At 43.9% G+C, this 20,436-nt stretch overlaps 1 long non-coding RNA gene across 2 annotated transcripts in view; it reads right to left on the bottom strand.

Annotated features, from left to right (window-relative positions):
• Positions 1 to 2,206: 2,206 nt before the first annotated feature.
• The window catches only part of LOC141156501 (uncharacterized), a 178,800-nt gene continuing 160,570 nt past the window's right edge, over positions 2,207 to 20,436 (bottom strand). For both annotated transcript variants that reach the window (XR_012247645.1, XR_012247646.1), the window contains exon 3: positions 2,207 to 2,415. This is a non-coding gene — a long non-coding RNA (uncharacterized lncRNA). The remainder of the gene's footprint in view (positions 2,416 to 20,436) is intronic.

Genomic DNA, 20,436 nt, shown 5'->3' with positions numbered 1-20,436 from the left:
TTGCAGGCTTATCACTTGTATAGCATAGGGATGCAGCAGCATTCCAATGCTATGCAGGCTGTCAGCTCTGCACTGGCACAAGTTAGGTAGATCGTGCACTGCGCATGAGCTATCTAACTTCCTGATGCCTGGTGACCCGGATGTCGTCATTGGGTCACCATGGCAACAATCGCGGGGTCTCCGATTCAAGGTAAGATGGGCTCTCTTACCTCTGTCTGCCCCGGAAATGCTGCGATCAACTTAGATCGCAGCATTTCGGGGGTTAATGTGCCGGCAGTAGTGCTCAACCGCACCTGGCACAGAGTACCGGGTGTCAGCTGTCATAATCAGCTGACACCTGGCGGAGATCGCGGCCAGTGAGGCGCAATCAGTGAGGCTTAATAATACGTACCTGGTCATTAACATCAGAAAGGGGTTAATAACTACTGTACGTTCCACATTATTAAGCAGCCACAGGTTTCAAGCAATATGAAAAAGAAAAAGGATCTCTCTACTGCTGAAAAGCATCAAATAGTGCAATGCCTTGGACAAGGTAAGAAAATATTAGATATTTCTCAAAAACTTAAGAATGATAATGTCACGGTAAAGATATTTGTGGCTGATTAAAGAGCTCACATGGATTTGTGCAGATAAAAGGGGTAATGAGGAAGGTTTCTACCAGACAAATTCATCGGATTAAGAGAGCAGCTGCTAAAATACCTTACAAAGCAGCAAACAGGTATTTGAAGCTGCTGGCCCCTCTGTAGTCCTGCAAACATCAAGATATAGGATCCTCCAGAGTCTTACTATTTGGCCATCCCCTAAACAGTGCTCACAAGCAGAAATGGTTGCAGTGGGCCCAGACATACATGAAGACTAATTTTAAAACAGTCTTGTTTACTGATGAGTGTCATGCAATTCTAGATGTCCACATGGATAGAGTCGTGAATGGTTGGTGGATAGCCACCATGTCCCAACAAGGCTGCGACGTCAGCAAGGAAGTGGCGGAGTCATGTTTTCTGCTGGAATCGTAGGGAGAAAGCTGGTAGGTCCCTTTAGGGTCCCTGAATGTGTGAATGTGACCTCAGCAAATTATATAGAGTTTTTGACTGACCACCACTTTCTTCCATGGAACAAAAAGAAGAACCATACCATCCGAAGCAAAATCATCTTCATGCATGACAATGCACCACCTCATGCTGCAAAGAATACCTCTGAGACATTGGCTGCTATGGGCATAAAAGGAGAGAAACTCATGGTATGGCTACCATCTTACCCTGACCTCAACCCTATTGAGAACCTTTGGAGTATCCTCAAGCAAAAGATCTATGAGGATGGGAGGCAGTTCACATCAAAACAGCAGCTCTGACAAGCTATTCTGACATTGTGAAAATATATTCAAGCAGAAGCTATCCACAAGTTCAATGGATGCAAGAATTGTGAAGGTGTTGTCTAAGAAGGGGTCCTATGTTAACATGTAATTTGGCCTGTTAAGATGTTATTGTTTGAAAAAGCTTTTGATTTCATTTTCAGTTCTTTACAACCTGTAAGAGGTTTGGAAACTGTTGTGCATAATACTCTGGAACAATGCATTTTGAGTTTTTTCAGTTTTGAAAAAAATACCGTTATCATTGGGAGGTTTGTCCAATAAAATGGGATTTATACTCTAACTGTTGATGATTTGAACATTATACTGGCTTATTTGCATCTGCCATTTAGGAAAAAAAAATCCTTTGCATATTAATTTGGAACGCTGTGTATATTGGTTGAGTTCCATAATAATAATAATAATAATTTAATTTCTTTAGCGAAAACATATTCCGCAGCACATTACAAATCAGGTAAGGCTACATTCCCACGATGAGTATTTGGTGATGTTGCTCACAAGCTTACAATCTATCAGGAAATAAGGGGGACACAAAAAGTAAAAAGTGCTTGTCGTGTATGGTCCAGCCATCATTATAATAAATAAATTAAGGGTATTCAAATAACGCTGCATGAACCAGTCATCTGCGGGATCTGTATAAGTACATTTCTATACATTATATTAGTAGTATAGACGTAACAATTATCATTACCAGCAATAAAATAGTTTTGATTAATAAGAATGTTTATGTCTATGGTGAGCTTTTCACAGACACCTGTTGTTGATAGATTTTTCAATATAGGCTGGAAATATACCGTTGTTTTCCCCAGGAGATTACCATTCAGCTTTTACATTTTTCCATGTGCTAATATAAGCATGTTTAAAACCTGTAATATTGCAGGGATGATCAATCATATATCTGAAGGAGGAGCACTGATGTGCCAGGAATGCCGTCGGCTGTATGGTGTTTCAGTCTTTTTCTGTAGGCTCCTCCTGCTCTGCTCGCTCTGTATCTGTTCTGTATCTATGGATACCACTTTTATTCCCCGGGGCATGAATTAGTCCAATTCCTATAAATAGAAATTCAAAAGAAATGTAGTACAGTATAAAGTATAGACAGTAATATATTTAAGATGCAAAAAATCGACATTTTAAAATTTTCAAAGTTACAAAATCATTTACAGATAATGACCAGAAACAACTACTTACAGAGAAGAATACAATTCTTTATTTAAAGCCTTATAACAATAATCAGTACTAATGAGCATTTAAGCAATCACTGCAATGTAACCCTCATCTGGAAAAGGACGGAGACTTGATATTCTGAACAGTATAATGACTTTACAAATATATGAATGCAAAAAAATGTCCGATGGATAAATTATATAACTGTGCAGATATCTATGACAATTACCTATTTATTTTAAGCACCAATAATTCCAGGGAGTTGTACATAAAAAAATGATTCAGTACATATAACATAATATAATGTAATATAATAGTGGCTGCAGAGAGGAATAAAACTTATTTTGTTTTTTATTTTTTTTCTTCATTGCGGAGATATTAGCAATTCGAATATTTGGCACTTAATATTTAAAATATTTATAATAATAATATTTGGCACCTACATTATGTTAAGAGGGTGTTACCAGATAGTTTACACTGGGGTGTGTACTTCTGCTGTGTTTTTGCCTGCTTATGATTGGTCATCATACAAGGAAAAGTACACGCATCCCAGTGAAAATTCTTGTAACATTCACTTGGAGTTTGATTGAGAAGCAAAATTACAAAAAAAAAACACCAGTCCTGTTCAAGATGAAAAATTTGGTGTAAGGTCCTCTTTAACAAATGACAGACTGGTACAGAAAAAGGAGCATGCATGCCCACGAGGGCTTAAAATCAACAAAAAAAGAGGAGACAGTCGATAAGGGTAAAAACTGCTCACATGGTCATTTACTGGCAAGCTTTTCTGAAGCGGTTGTTTTTCCGGTTGTTTTTGAAGATTTTGAATGTGGGAAAGAGTCTGTTGTGCTGGTGTAGAACGTTTCAGTTTAAGAATGATGCACAAGAGAAACACTGGATGTGACTGCGTGAGGAACAGACAAGGGGAGAGCAAAGAATGAAGTTTCGGAGTATTAAGAGATTAGGTCAGAGATATATAAAGGGGAAAAGTTATGGAAAGCTTTGTCATTGTTAATGTTGTAAGATAAATTTACTGGAAAATGGATAGCCACTGAAGTGACTGATATAGTCGAGAGAGAGATGAGTTGTAGGTGGGCACTAGTGTTAGATAAGAGTACACAAAGAAGAGTGCTGAAGAAGCATACTCAGGAGGATGAGGACAGAGCAGATTTAAGAAATGTTGTGGAGGCAACAGGAGGAGGTAAAATGTGGATCATGCAGTTTGAAAGACAAGGCGTTGGATTTACTAAGCTGAAAAACTAAACTGTGGATCTGTTAACTGAGATTACTAGTTCTGGTGCAGGGATTAAAAGATGATGATTTCAGAGTCTGTCATTTTGAGAGAAAACCGATAAATGTAATATCTGCGCAAATACGTAATTGTCATCATGTACAGTAGTGTTAAAAATAATAGCAGTGTGTTCAAAAACATGAGTTAGGCTATGTGCCCACGATGCAGAAATGCTGCTGATTTTTTCTGCATCTCCCTGGCAGGAAAAGCACATGCGAATTTTACATGCGTTTTTCCTGCCAGGTAGAAGCGTTTGGCAAGCGTTTTTGCCTGCATTTTCGCATGCGGGTTATCAAGCGCTTTTCCAAGCGATTTTAGCTTGACAACTTGGTCACATTATATAAATCCATGCAACCGTTAAAAAATGAATAAAAATGGTAAAAAATAAAAAAATAAACATTTATACTCACCTTCTGATGGCCCGCGGTCTTCTCTCCAGTGCCTCCTGGCTCCCCGGCGACTTGCGGTGGTGTAAAAGGACCTTCCATGACATCATTTAGTCATGTGAGCCACCAGGGAGCCAGGGCGCACCGGAGAGAAGACCGCGAGCCATCAGAAGGTGAGTATAATGTTTTTTTTTTATTTTAAATTCTTTCTTTTAACAGGTACTATGGTACCCGGTTCTGGAGGAGAGTCTCCTCTTCTCCAGACCCGGGTACCATCCACACATTGAATTGCTTAATATCCGCATGTGCACATGTAGTCACGCGGATATTATGCGATTGAATGCAAGTCAATGGCGGCAATTATGCCGCGTTTACGCAAAAATAATGGACATGCTGCGGATTTTTCCGCAATGATAATCCGGAGTGGAAATTTCCGCAGCATGTGCACAGCACATGCGGATTATCATTGGGGACCATGGGGCATGAATTACCAAGCGTTTTTTAAGCGTTTTCGCTGCGGAAATTCCGTGGCAAAAACACTTGAAAAACAGATAGTGGGCACGCAGCCTTAAGCACAAAATCTTTATACTAGCTTTTATTTCCATGCATTGGAACATTGTACACTGTTTTCTAATTCAAAACATGAAGAGAAATGTATATAATTTTTAACTACTTTACAGAAAATGACAAAAAATTAACATTGGACTGTTCTAAAAAATAGCAGTTATCTGCATTTGTCTTTACAAACTCACAATATGTACTTTTTTTTAGGATTTACCATTCCTGTGAATCACTAACCTAATATTTATTTCTATACTCACAGTTTTTTAGAACTGCTTCACATCTATGTTGCACAAAGTCAACCAACTTCTGGCACTTGTCAACTGTTATTCCAGCCCAGGCTGCTTTGACTACATCCCACAAGTTTTTGGCCTTGCAGATGCCTTCTTGATCCTTTCATCATCCCTCCCTTTCTAGGACCCAGCGGTGGTCTCCACCTTCTGCTGCTAATTGACACACCCTTGCTGGATCTTTAAATACACTCAGTTTCTCCAGAGAGTTGCTGGTGATAGAGTTAATTCCTCTGTTCAGGTCTGGAATTCTAGCAGTCTAGAAGCCAATTTTGTCAGGGTCTTTCAGAAAGGTTGAAGGATGCCTTGGCAGTTTACAAAACCCCAGGGTCCTTGGAGAAGGCCATGTCATATCCATACGCGTTGATAGACGCCTTTGGGATAGGTGGGTGAGACTGCCTACTCCTGAGTCCCCTTTTCGGGGCAACGCCCCTTTGCCAGGGGGGGCAGTCTGGGGGTGAACCTGTACTTATGGAGTTGGAGGAACCCATGCAGTTAGGGGGAGTTACTGCATCGCATATTTATTCTCAAATCCGCAAAAGAAAGGGGGTGTGTTTTTTTGTGGTAAAAAGGGACATTTTATTGGGACAAAAAGAAAAAAAAATAATCAGCTCACCTGATTGCTGCCGGCTTTAAGTGCAGGGAAGCACGGATACGTGTGGCCTCACGTGTTTGGATAGAAAAGAGGAAAGGAGATACCAGCTTCCAAAATAGCAAAATTTATTGAGATAAATCCACGCAGTTTAAAGTTTCCATTGTCAAAGCTGACAAAGAACACAGGATTGTTCAAAACGCGTTGCGATTTTTCTATGTGAGATTCCCCGACATGATATGGAAATTTTAAACTGTCCCTTTGTTTCCTAAGCAAAAAGAAACTCAATTATCCCTTGGTAGTGTGGAGTTGGATAATCAGGGGGTGTGTTTGTCTTCAACATGCAGTTCTTGGTTTGTCCTGATGGCAGAGGTGGTGCTATAGAGCAGGACTGAGAACATTTCTGTGTTTTTGGACAGTGGAGCTGTAGTCAGCATGGTTTAAGCTGGGTTTGTAAGAACTCATGGGTTTACTTTTTGTACGTTAACTAAGCCTATCCCTATTTATGCCATTGACTCAGCTCCACTTGAACAGAGATCTCTGACTCAGAGTGTACATAATATAAGACTGGGGTGGGGTCTTTTCATTATGAAGTATTTTTATTGTTATGTCCTGGAGGGCCTTCCCGCTCCGTTAGTACTGGGTCTACCCAGGTTGATGAAACATAATCCGATAGTGGATTGGCAATCCAGGGAAATTGTTGAATGGGGAGATTATTGTCAAGAGAACTTCTTAAATATTTCCCTTTCTGTGGTCTCTACTGACACCTTAACTGTGTTTTTGTCTGATTTTGAGGATGTATTTTCTGAGAAGGGGTGTCAGGATTTGCCTCCTTATCGTGCATATGACTGTCCTATTAATCTGATTCCTGGAGCTAAACTACCCAAGTCCAGACTGTATATTCTTTCTGGCTCTGAGAGACAAACAATGAAGGATTTCATTGCTGAGAGTCTGGAGAAGAGACATATCGGACCCTCATCTTCGCCCGTGGCGGCAGAGCTCTTCTTCGTCAAGAAGAAAGATGAAGGTCTCTGTCCCTGTTTAGATTTCCAGGAATTGAATCAAATTACCATCCGAGATCCTTATCCTCTTCCTCGGATTCCAGATTTATTCAACCAGGTTGTGGGAGCTAAGGTGTTCTCCAAGTTCGATTTAAGGGGAGCCTACAATCAGGTTAGAATCAGAGAAGGGGATGAATGGAAAACGGCGTTCAATTCCCTTGAGGGGCATTTTGAGAGTCTGGTTGTGCCTTTTGGTCCGATCAATGCACCTGCAGTGTTCCAGCATTTCATAAGCTATATTTTCCATTATTTAGTGGGCAGGTTTGTGGTGGTTTATCTGGATGATATTTTGGTTTACTCACCTGATTTTGAGATGCATCAGGGTCATGTTAAACAGGTACTACAGATATTAAGAGATAACAAGCTATATGCCAAACTAGAGAAATGTGTTTTCGCTGTCCAAGAGGTGCAATTTTTGGGGTACCTGTTGTCCTCATTGGGTTTTCGGATGGATCCGGAGAAGATCCATGCTGTACTTGATTGAAACCGTCCCAAGAACCTGAAGACATTACGGCGCTTTCTGGGCTTTACTAATTTTTACCAGAAATGTATCCAAAATTATTCAGTAATTGTAAAACACCTCATTGACCTGATAAGAAAGGGGTCTGATCTTTCTAAATGGTCGAATGCTGGCCAGAAGGCTTTTTCCTCCTTAAAGACATGTATTGCCACAGCACCTACACTCAGTCAATCCGATGTTTCTCAATCTTTCATCATAGAAGTTGATGCGTCGGAGGTGGGGGTTGGGGCTGTGTTGCCTCAGGGTCCGTCTCCTGGTAAATGGCGTCAATGCGCTTCCTTTTCCAAAAAATTGTCTTCGGCCGAGAGAAATTATGACGTGGGTAATAGGGAGCTTTTGGCAATTAAATTGGCTTTTGAACGGGGGAGTCCATCCGTTTACTGCTATCACGGACCATAAGAACCAGTCATATCTTCAGTCTGCTAAACGTCTCTCACTCAAGGTGTGGGAAAGACTAAGTGCAACATGGAGGGAAGAGGGGGAGAAAGCCCAAACACTAGAGGAAAGGTGTGTGGAGATCCCTAGGCAGGTCTAATATCACCCTGCCTACCCTACCATCCCTATATTGGCTCCACACCAATCGCCGAGCAGGACCTTAAACCCTGTATATCCCTAGAGCTTGGCCCTAGATAAGGAGGGGGAGGGGTGAGCACTGGGCGGGCCCCACTACAAACTAAAGACAACAAAGTAGACAAACAAAGGGGATTAAGTTAGCTGGAGCAGACACCAGAGGGGAAACACCAAGTGTCCTCCAAGGGCACCAGAGAAGAAGTCAGCCAACAGCTAGTGCTCCAAGCCTGTATATAGAAGTATCACCGGCGATTGCCTGAAGCAAACTGAGGGTTTTTAACTCCCATGCAAGAGTGTGTCAATCAGCAGCAGAAGGGAGATTGCCGCTGGGTCCAAAAGGAAGAAGGATTAAGAAGGTGTCTGCAATGCCAAGTGCAGTGACCTTCTACAGTTAGATCCAGAGCGACTGTCTATTACACCTGACACACCAGTGACAGTACCCCCCTTCTACGAGTGGCTTCATGACACTCAGAACCAGGTTTCTCAGGATAAGTGGTGTGAAATACACAAACCAACCTGGGGGCATTCACCTCTGATGCTGAAACCCACATCCTTTCCTCTGGACCATAACCCTTTCAGTGCACCAAGTACTGTCGGGAACCACACTGGAGATTAGAATCTACGATCCTCGAAAACTGAAACTCCAAACTACCATCTACCATGATTAGGGGCGGCGGTAGGGGAGAGGACTAAAGAGGTTCTACATATTTCATGAGCAGAGACCTGTGAAAGACATTGTGGATCTTAAGGGCCTGAGGTAGGTCATGTCAAAACGCTGCTGGGTTAATGACGGCGGTTATTTTATAGGGACCAATAAATCTAGGTCCCAGCTTCCAGGAAGGAACCTTCAACTTGATATTCCTGGTAGACAACCACACAAAGTCATTCAAACTCAGGTCCGGACCTGGCGAGCGTTTCCTATCAGCCATATGTTTGTACCTGTCTCCCATGATCTTCAAATTACTCAGAACCCTCTGCCACACAGAGGAGAGTGACAAAGCAAAACGCTCCTCATCAGGAACTCCCGAAGCCCTCTCCCACTAAAAATACCAAACTGTGGATGAAAACCGTATGCACCAAAGAACGGTGACCTGCTGGTAGATTCTTGGTGATGATTATTAATAGCAAATTCTGCCAGCGGTAAGTAAGATGCCCAATTCTCCTGGTTTTCGGAGACAAAACACCTGAGGTAAGTCTCCACATTCTAGTTAATGCGTTTGGTTTGGCCATTCGACTGAGGATGGAAGGCAGAGGAAAAGGACAGTTGCACCCCCAGTTGAGAACAGAAAGCTTTCCAGAACTTGGAAACAAACTGGGTCCCCCGATCTGACACCACATCGGAGGGAACCCCGTGAAGCTTCACAATCTCACTTATAAACACCTGAGCAAGAGTCTTGGCATTCGGAAGTGCCAGTAATGCGACAAAGTGAACCATTTTACTGTATCTATCTGCAAACACCAAAACCACAGTTTTGCCTGCAGATACCGGTAGGTCAGTAATAAAATACATAAACAAGTGTGTTCATGGCCTGCTAGGAATAGGTAGTGGAAGAAGAGTACCAGACGGACAGGTATGCGAAACCTTAGAACGCCCGCAAATACTACAAGCAGACACGTATTCAATCACATCCGATGCAATACTGGCCACCAAAAACTATGATAAAGGAGACCACAGTTGTCTTACCACCTGGATGACCAGCAAGCACAGAGTTGTGCTGTTCCCTAATTAGTTTGCGGCGCAGATTAGATGGTACAAATAACCTTGCTGAAGGACAGGAGACAGGGGCGTCCCCCTGAGCCTCCAATACCTCACCCTCCAGATCAGTGTACAATGCCGAAATGACTACCACCTTCTGCAAAATTGGGGCAGGGTTCTCATGGTCACCACCACCAGAGAAGCTCCGGTACAAAGCATCAGCCTTGACGTTTTTGACCCCTGGATGGAAAGAGACAAAAAAATTGAACCTAGTAAAAAACAGGGGCCATCTAGCCTGCCTAGGGTTGAGACTGTAACATCCCTGGCGGCGTGCTGGCATAGCTTACCATCTCTCACCATGCAAGACCACCAACTTACCTACCAGTCCAGGCTGCACACTATGCTTCTCTACCTGCTGTGTGCATGTCTCTTGTCTGCTGGCTTAGGGTGGCGGCGCTGGCACTTCCTGATTCTTAAAGTTACAGTGTGCGCAGTCCTAATGCGTCCCCAGCCTATTGCTGTGAGTCACTGGATACTTAAACCTCCTCCACCCAGTAGGAGGTGCCTGAGCAACGCTTTCTTTCAGTGTCTTCTGTGCAACTGAGTTGCCAGGTCCTGTCCTGTATCCTGTCTGTTTCGGCCACCCTGGGGGCTGAGTACCCAGTCAGGGACCTGTATCTGTGACTTCTAGTCTTTTCCGCCACCCTGGGGGCTGTATGACCTGGCTCATTCCTGTATCTCGTTCCAGTGTCAGTTCCTGTCTGAACTGTGTCCTAGCCTGTTACCTGTTTGTCTCTATGTCCGATCCTTCCCTTTTCCTGCAGTGTCTGAACCAGTACCTTACTCCTACTCGTTATCTCTGTACTTCTGTTTGTGAGTTTTGTGTCCACTCGCTATTTCATTGCAAGTACCTAGTGTGTATCTGGTTCTGCTTGTCCAGTTTCACTGCCTCCGTATCTACCTCCTGTGTTCTAGCTATCTTCCTGTGTTTCCCAGTCTGTTCCATATGAACAGAGCCCTGTCCTGTCTGCCCGTACCTGCGGCTCTGCTTGCCTTCCACACCTGTGGCTCTGCTCTGCTCCGCTTGTCCTCCGCACCTGCAGCTTGGCTCGGCTCTGCTCCGCTTGTCCTCTGCACCTGCGGCTCTGCTTTGCTTGTCCTGCACACCTGTGGCTCTGCTCTGCTCCACTTGTCCTCCGCACCTGCGGCTTTGCTGTGCTCCGCTTGTCCTCCGCACCTGCGGCTCTCCTCCGCTTGTCCTCCGCACCTGCGGCTCTGCTCTGCTCCGCTTGTCTTCCGCACATGCGGATCTGCTCTGCTCCGCTTGTCCTCCGCACCTGTGGCTCTGCTCCGCTTGTCCTCCGCATCTGCGGCTCTGCCCCACTTGCCCTCCGCATCTGCGGCTCTGCTCTGTTCTTCTCCACTTGTCCTCCGCACCTGCGGCTCTGCTCTGCTTGTCCTCCGCACTTGCGGCTCTGCTCTGCTTGTCCTCCGCACTTGCGGCTCTGCTCTGCTTGTCCTCCGCACCTGCGGCTCTGCTCTGCTTGTCCTCTGCACCTGCAGCTCTGCTCTGCTCCGCTTATCCTCCGCACCTGCGGCTCTGCTCTGCTCCACTTGTCCTCTGCACCTGCGGCTCTGGTTTGCTCTGCTCCGCTTGTCCTCCGCATTCAACTGGCCCACGACGACCAATCCACTTTCCAGGCAACTGTTCATGTAGGAATCCTCGGATCTGACACCCATCTTGTTGGAAAAACTCAGGGAATGTGCAATCTTCAGTGCATAAAGAGGGCAACACATCATCATGTAGCAATTTCATGGCCACCAAGGTCTCCCGATCTGACCCCCTTAGACTTTTATCTTTGGGGTCATCTGAGGGCAATTGTCTATGCTGGGAAGATACGAGATGTGCAGCATCTGAAACAACGGATACTGGAAGCCTGTGCTAGCATTTCTTCTGCGGTGTTGCTATCAGTGTGTCAAGAGTGGGAGAAGCGGATTGCATTGACAATCCAACACAATGGGCAGCACATTGAACACATTTTAGAAGTGGTCATAATTTTGTAAATAACTCATGAAAGAATAAAGTTATGTTAAAACCAAGCACACCATTGTTTTTCATATGAAATTTTCAATAAGTTTGATGTGTCACATGACCCTCTTCCCATTGAAAAAAATAAAGTTGGATCCAAAATGGCCGACTTCAAAATGGCCACCATGGTCACCACCCATCTGGAAAAGTTTTCCCCCTCCCATATACTAATGTGCCACAAACAGGAAGTTGATATCACCAACCATTCACATTTTATTTAGGTGTATCCATATAAATGGCCCACCCTGTATTTCAAGTATTTATTTCTGTTAATGTTGATGATTATGGCTTACAGCCAATGAAAACACAAAAGTCATTATCTCAGTAAATTAGAATAATTAACAAAAAAACACCTGCAAAAGCTTCATACGGGTTTAAAACGGTCTCTTAGTCTGTTTCAGTAAGCTCCACAATCATGGGGAAGACTGCTGACTTGACAGATGTCCAGAAGGCAGTCATTGACGCACTCCACAAGGAGGGTAAGCCACAAAAGGTCATTGCTAAAGAAGCTGGCTGTTCACAGAGTGCTGTATCCAAACATATAAATGTAAAATTGAGTGGAAGGAAAAAGTGTGGTAGAAAAAGGTGCACCGGGATAACCGCAGCCTTGAAAGGATTGTTAAGAAAAGGCCATTCAAAAATTTGGGGGAGATTCACAAGAAGTGGACTGCTGCTGGAGTCATTGCTTCAAAAGCCACCACACACAGACGTATCCAGGACATGGGCTACAAGTGTCACATTCCTTGTGTCAAGCCACTCATGACCAATAGACAATGCCAGAAGCGTCTTACCTGGGCCAAGGAGAAAAAGACTTGGACTGTTGCTCAGTGGTCCAAGGTATTGTTTTCAGATGAAAGTAGATTTTGCATTTCATTTGGAAATCAAGGTCCCAGAGTCTGGAGGAAGAGTGGAGAGGCACACAATGCAAGCTGCTTGAGGACTAGTGTGAACTTTTCACAATCAGTGATGGTTTGGGGAGCCATGTCATCGGCTGGTGTAGGTCCACTGTGTTTTATCAAGACCAAAGACAGCGCAGCCGTCTACCAGGAAATTTTAGAGCAATTCATGCTTCCCTCTGCCGACAAGCTTTTTGGAGATGCAAATTTCATTCTCCAGCAGGACTTGGCACCTGTCCACACGGCCAAAAGTACCAATACCTGGTTTAAAAACAACAGTATCACTGTGCTTGATTGGCCAGCAAACTCGCCTGACCTTAACCCCATAGAGAATCTATGGAGTATTGTCAAGAGGAAGATGAGAGACACCAGACCCAACAATGCAGACGAGCTGAAGGCTGCTATCAAAGCAACCTGGGCTTCCATAACACCTCAGCAGTGCCACAGGCTGATCGCCTCCATGCCACGCCGCATTGATGCAGTAATTGATGCAAAAGGAGCCACGACCAAGTATTGAGTGCATTTACTGAACATACATTTCAGTAGGCCAACATTTCGGATTTTAAAATAATTTTTCAAGCTGTTGTTATAAAGTATTCTAATTTACTGAGATAATGACTTTTGTGTTTTCATTGGCTGTAAGCCATAATCATCAACATTAACAGAAATAAACACTTGAAATAGATCACTCTGTAATGACTCTATATAATATATGAGTTTCACTTTTTGTATTGAAGAACTGAAATAAATTAACTTTTTGATGATATTCTAATTTTGTGAGAAGCACCTGTATATAATAGTCTACCATCCCCCTTCTGCTTCTCAGATTACAAACTGAAATGCTTAGCGGAATGAGAAATGTGCAGTAGTGAAAGCAATAACTGTCTGGTGAAACAGGAACAGAGGCTATTTGGCATTTATAGCCATTGTGCAAGTAATCAGTAAATCATTCCACTCCTAAAAACAGAATGGCCTCTGCCTTAGTGCTATGGAGAATACATCAACTATAGATTATGATGTAACCAGTGCAGGCAGTTTATAAACGATTTTTCTGTGACTAAACACAAATAGCACATCACCATTATCATCATCATGATTATTATTATTATGAGCTCATAGTTCACCATCTTTCTAACCTAAGAAGAACACCCAAATTAAGCACGCGGATATGTAAATGAAATAGTTGATTTACTTATTATAAACTATGGATAATTACTTGCTTTTCGTAGTAAACTAGCACTATATCTGGCCATTGGTTATATATGTGTCCTTCATTTATCATAAGGTTTCCCTCTCAGCAGGCCCCGTTTCTGATTTTATTTTCTCATGAACCAGGAGAGTTGAAGACTATTAGCTTTGATATCTACCATACATTGCAAAGGAGAGAGAATTAAAGGTGATTGTGCTCCTCTAACTCTTTTACACACAGAGAGAGAAATAAGCAGCATAACGTACATCATACAGCAGTACTTAGCAGTGTTGCTGTGAACACAGCACTAGGGTGAGACAATAGATTTACTAGAAGAAGCATCGCTCATGCTGTTCCCTCTCCTCTCTCCAGGGAATTCTATTGACATCAGCAGCAACCTGAACTCTTCTGTGATCTGTGATCCTATGGATGCGCCATTTCTGGGGCGGCTGACGGCTGGTGTTTCTAGCCTAGGAGGGGGCCAATATTCATGGCACCCTTCCTGGGCTATTAATATCAGCCCCCAGCTGTCTGTCTAGCCTTTGCTAGCTAATAAAATAGGGGGGACCCCACGTCATTTTTTTGGGGGGTCCCCCATTTTAATAGCTAGTAAAGGCTAGGTATTCAGCTGGGGGCTGATATTAGTAGCCTGGGAAGCTCCATGGGTATTACCCCCTTCCCAGGCTTCAAACATCTGCCCCAGCCGTCTGCTTAACCTCCGCTAGAGACTAAAATTACGGGGAACCCCATGCCAATTTTTTTTTTAATAAATCCTTTATTTTAACACTAAATAACAAGTACAGTAACCAACAGTGTCACTGTACTTCTTATATATGTGACTGACATGTTTCTATCTATCTAATCTATGTGTGATGCTCTATCTTTCTGCTCTAAATTGTCGGGTACCGCTGCTGAATTGCCTGCCGGCTTCTTTAAAGAGACGGTGCATGAAAACACTAATATTTTTTTTAATAAATCCTTTACACTAAATGACAAGTACAGTAACCAACACTGTCACTGTACTTCTTATATATGTGACTGACATGTTTCTATCTATCTAATCTATGTGTGATGCTCTATTCCTTCTTGTCTAAATTGTCGGGTACCGGTGTATGCCGCTGCTGAATTGCCGGCCGGCTTTTTTAAAGAGAGCGTCTTCTGAGCAGTTTGTCAGCTTTTGGACACCTTTGAAGGTGTTTTCTATGTGTTTCTATGTGTTTTTGTTTGCCTGCCATTGGTTTTAACGGTGTTCGACGGTGTTCTAAGGTGTTCGACGAACAGTTCGACGAACAGTTCCTCGAACATCCCGGTGTTCGACGAACCAAACCGAACCCGAACACTACTGGGGTGGCTCAACACTACTGTTGATACTGGTGTTGAAGCTGAACCATCATACTAACTGCTCTTGTCAGGTCTAATCCTTTGCTTTGCTGTTTATATCACATACATTGTGCATTTAGAGTAGGGAGGTAGAGAGAGTCACAGGAGCAGGGAGAATGGCAGAATACAGTATGTATTCAGGGATTACGTCTGCGCAGTCCGTTGGAAAATATATAGCTACAGCTTTTTTGGTGGAGGCTTTAAAAAATGTAATATATTTTGATCCATCAAATATTACATGGTTTGAGGTCCTTTTTTGAGTTATATAACACTTCCAAAAATCGTTGAAACATTTTCCTGGCTTCCATTTCTCAACCACAAAGTGTAACGTGGTCTGTGAACATTTCTGTGAACTGTTAAACTGATCAAAAGCTGTTGAAAATTTTCTAGGGTTCCATTTCTCTGCCACACAGTGTGATGTGGTCTGTGAACATTTCTGTGATCTGTAAAACTGAAAAAAAGCATTGAAACATTTTTCTGGATTGAATTTGATTGTCATCCAAACACTTTGGCGTTCTTTCTGTTACGGTGGATTAAACTCCCAAAAACCGCTTTGATTGCTGCAGGTGACCAATTTTTTTCTGTTATTAAAAACAACTTGGTTTCAAGGGACCGAGCAATTAGAAAATGCATAAGATGTGCGTTAAGGGATAGGGCAATGGAAGTGCTGATGACGGTACACGCAGATGCCGAGGTCGTGGGGCAGGTGTGACTATGCCTGTTGCTGGAGCCAGCAGCACTGAGGGGGAGAGATTGACAGCACTGAAACAGACAGGAAAAGGCAGTGGGGTGATTAGAGGTAGAAGGCAGGAAACTGTTCTGCAGAGCACCGACACTAATGAATTTCTCTGTCAAAGAGTTATGTGTTCCCCAGTCAGGGACTTTTTTAAAGAGAGTTCAGAGAGTACCAAAATTGCCATTTGCAATCTGTGCCATGCCAATTTCATCAGGGGTCTGACCACTAAGTACTCAGTCCCCAGCCGCCACTTTTTCTCCCGGTGTGGCATCCCCACCTTGTACCAGCAAGTGTCCAGGAACATCACCTGTGCCCTTACCAACGCACTTACTGGTATTGTCCTCTTAACCACCGACACATGGACAAGCGTTTGTGGCCAGGGACACTACATATCCCTGACAGCACACTGGGTGAACATTGTTGCTGCTGGGGCCGAGTCCCACCCTGGCATGGCACATGTGCTCCGGACACCAAGGATTGCTGGCCATACTTCTATCAAGGTTTCCTCCACCTCCTACACCAGCTCCGGCACCCCTTCCTGCTCCTCCTCATCCTCCATCTCCAATGTGCTATCTCAGAGCACATCATCCACATCAGCCAGAAGCTGGAAACTCTGCAGTACTGCCTCAGCGAAGCGGCAAAAGGCTATGTTGAAGATAATTTGTCTAGCAAACATACTGCACACCGCGGCAGAGTCACTTAAAGGAATAACAGACCAAACAGATCTGTGTTTTTTGTCGCTGAACCTCCAACAAGGCATGGTCGTGTGTGATAATGGGTGTAACCTGGTGGCGGCTGTGAAGCTTGGCAATCTCACACACGTACCATGCTTGGCACATGTGCTCAACTTGATAGGTCAGCAGTTTCTGAAAACCTATTAACATTGGCCAGAGCTTCTGGTCAAAGTATGCCACGTCAGCACCCATTTCCACAAGTCAGCTACAGCGGTTGCCGCTGATAGCGCTGCAGCAGCGCACGCAAGTGCCAGCAAACCGACTGGTGTGCGTCGTAGCCACGCGCTGGAACTCCACACTGCATGTGCTGGCAAGGATTTGTGAGCAGCAGAGGCCAGTTGTTGAATACCAGCTCTAACGCGCCCGTCGGTATTCTGGTCAGCCTCCGCACACAACTGAAGAGTGGACATGGATGTGCAGTTCTCCAAAACTTTGAGGACTCCTCAAAGATGGTGAGCGGTGATGACACTATTGTCAGTGCAACGGTGCCACTTCTGTGCCTACTTAAACAGTTGCTGCTCACAATTAAACATGAAGCTATGCATGCAAGACCAGATGGAGATGGAGGAAGACATACAGTGAAGGAAATAATTATTTGATCCCTTGCTGTTTTTGTAAGTTTGCCCACTGACAAAGACATGAACAGTCTATAATTTTAAGAGTAGGTTAATTTTAACATTTAGAGCTAGAATATCCCAAAAAAATATCAAGAAAATCACATTGTATAAATTAGATAAATTTATTTGTATTTTGCCATGAGAAATAAGTATTTGAATCCTTACAAACCATTATGAGTTCTGGCTCCTACAGACCAGTTAGACACTCCTAATCAACACTTTACCTGCATTAAAGACAGCTGCCTTACATAGTCACCTGTATAAAAGACTCCTGTCTACAGACTCAATTAATCAGTCAGACTCTAACCTCTACAACATGGGCAAGACCAAAGAGCTTTCTAGGGATGTCAGGGACAAGATCATAGACCGGCACAAAGCTGAAATGGGCTACAAAATCATAAGTAAGACGCTGGTAAGAAAATGGAAGAAATACAAAATGACCGTCAATCGACATCGATCTGGGGCACCATGCAAAATCTCACCTCGTGGCGTATCCTTGTTCATTAGGAAGGTGAGAGATCAGCCTAAAACTACACGGGGGAAACTTGTTAATTATTTCAAGGCAGCTGGGACCACAGTCACCAAGAAAACCATTGGTAACACATTACGCCTTAAAGGTTTAAAATCCTGCAGTGCCCGCAAGGTCCCCCTGCTCAAGAAGGCACATATGCAGGCCCATCTGAAGTTTGCCAATGAACACCTGGATTATTCTGTGAGTTATTAGGAGAAGGTGCTGTGGTCAGATGAGACAAAAATTGAGCTCTTTGGCATTAACTCAACTTGCCGTGTTAGGAGGAAGAAAAATTCTGCCTATGACCCAAAGAACACCGTCCCCACTGTCAAATTATGTTTTGGGGGTATTTCTCTGCTAAGGGCACAGGACTACTTCACCGCATCAATGGGAAAATGGATGGAGCCATGTACCATAAAATTATGAGTGACAACCTACTTCCCTCCGCGAGGACATTAAAAATGGGTCATGGCTGGGTCTTCCAGCAAGACAATGACCCAAAACATACAGCCAAGGCAATGAAGGAGTGGCTCAAACAGAAGCACATTAAGGTCATGGAGTGGCCTAGTCTCCAGACCTTAATCCCATAGAAAACTTATGGATAGAGTTGAAGCTCTGAGTTGCCAAGTGACAGCTTCAAAATCTGAATCATTTAAAGATGATCTGCAAAGAGGAGTGGACCAAAATTCCTCCTGACATGTGCGCAACCCTCATTATCAACTTCAAAAAATGTCTGACTGCTGTGCTTGCCAAGAAGGGTTTTGCCACCAAGTATTAAGTGTTGTTTGCCAGAGGAATCAAATACTTATTTCTCACTGCAAAATGCAAAAAAAGTATCTAATTTATACAATGTGATTTTCTTGATTTTTTTGGGGATATTCTATCTCTCAATGTTAAAATGAACTTACCCTTAAAATTATACACTATTCATGTCTTTGTCAGTGGGCAAACTTACAAAAACAGCAAGGGATCAAATAACTATTTCCTTCACTGTAAGACAGAGCGATTCCACCCAGGCCAGCCTTATTTCATCTGCTCAGCACGGATTGGGTAACAATGAGGAAGTGGACGCTTAGGCGGTGCAAGAAAAGGATCAGGAGCTGGTGGCTAGCACAACAGAGGCTAGTACTCACACAAGCTTCGTCCCGTCTCTCTGACGTGGATGGGCTGAGGATGGGAATGAGGAGGAAGAGAGGGAGGAGGAGGAGATGGAGAGTCATCATAATGGTAGAGACTAGTGATAAGCGAGCACTAAAATGCTCAGGTACTCGTTGCTCGGGTCGATCAAATTGGAATACTCAGGTGCTTGACCCGAGCAACGAGCCCAATGTAAGTATTTGGGAAATTCGAGCATTTTTCAGGTGGCTCCCCTCGGCGGTCTGCAGAGGGCCTAAAAATTGCCCATATCGATGGAAACAGTGCTCAAATGACATGAGAACAGCATGGGGAAGACCCCTGGAAGCATTTCTGACTCCCAGGTCACTGCTGTCAACAACGTTGTCAGAGTATTATGCCACTTTTATGGACTCACAATAAAACATACAAAAACAAAACCAAAATGGATTTTCCTGGGAAATATATTAAGGAACATCCTTTCCAGGGTAATGACTTGTATATAAGGCAAAATAAATAACCAAAACCAAAAATACTCCTCCACACCTTAGGCTATGTTCACACGTAGCGTTTTTGATGTGTTTTTTTTCAGATTTGCCTTGTTTTCAACCGTGACAAATGCATTCACTGGGAAATGTAATTTTAACATTTTACAACCTTATCTGGCCATGTGGTGTGTGACACATCATCAGACATGCATACAGTGCTGAAAAGACATGGGAACAGCATGAGGAAGACCTCTGGAAGCATTTCTGACTCCCAGGCACTGCCTAAAAGTGTGCCCATCATAAGTGATTCTTGGCGCATGCGAAGATGCCTCCCGCCATGCACCTGTCATTGCAGACTTGCAACAATCACCATCAACGTCCTTGTCCCAGTGCAGCGTTCAGTTGTCCCTACCCCATTCCTTGGAATGCAAGCGCAAGTATGCAGCCAGCCACCCACCCACAGGCTGCAATACTATACTGCCAAATTTTTGACAGCTGCTTGCACTTGAAATGTGGACTTTTAGGCTCGTGGAGGCGGAAGCTTTTCATAACCTCATGCCGGCGGCGGCTGGGTGTCCATACTCGGTCCCCAGCTACCACTGTTTCTCCTGGTGTCGTCTCTGTCTTCCACAAGCAAGGGTCCCACAACATTACCCGTGTCCTTCCCAGTGCACTTGCTAGGGAAGACTGCCTAACCACAAACACGTGGACAGGTGAATGTGGCCAGGGACGGAGCCAGTCCACAGCTTTTTTTGATGAGAGTTGTATTTAGCTCGGTGAAAGGACTGGCATAGAGGGAAGCCGTATCTACCCTGGGTGTCAGTTCTCCCAGGAAGTCCTCTAATGCAGCTTGTTGCAGAAGCAATGGCAGCCCGTCCAACATCAACTCGCACTTGTCGGTGGTGCTTTGACACACAAACATCTTTATTTGCGCATTTAATTTCATGAATACAGAGTTGGACAATGGCCTTATCTCCAATGCGGTTTAAGAAATAACATGCATAAGCATGTCTGATCCACATTAAAAAAGCAGCCATAAAATGTCCGGGAACCTTCCCACACACTTTTCTTAGCCAGGGCTTCTTCTCGGCAGGGTTGGACATGCCCACCAGAGAACCAGAGACTCCTCCGGTGGGCCCTGGCTTCTCCTTCAGGAGAGTTCATAGTGCCAAGGTGAGGCCATGATGAT

The sequence above is a fragment of the Phyllobates terribilis genome, unplaced genomic scaffold (assembly GCF_046119375.1).
Source record: "Phyllobates terribilis strain yellow unplaced genomic scaffold, ASM4611937v1 Scaffold_8__6_contigs__length_399053987, whole genome shotgun sequence".
Classification (NCBI taxonomy): domain Eukaryota; kingdom Metazoa; phylum Chordata; class Amphibia; order Anura; family Dendrobatidae; genus Phyllobates; species Phyllobates terribilis.
Note: the sequence above shows the minus strand (reverse complement) of the source record. Positions and strands in the feature narration are given on the sequence as shown.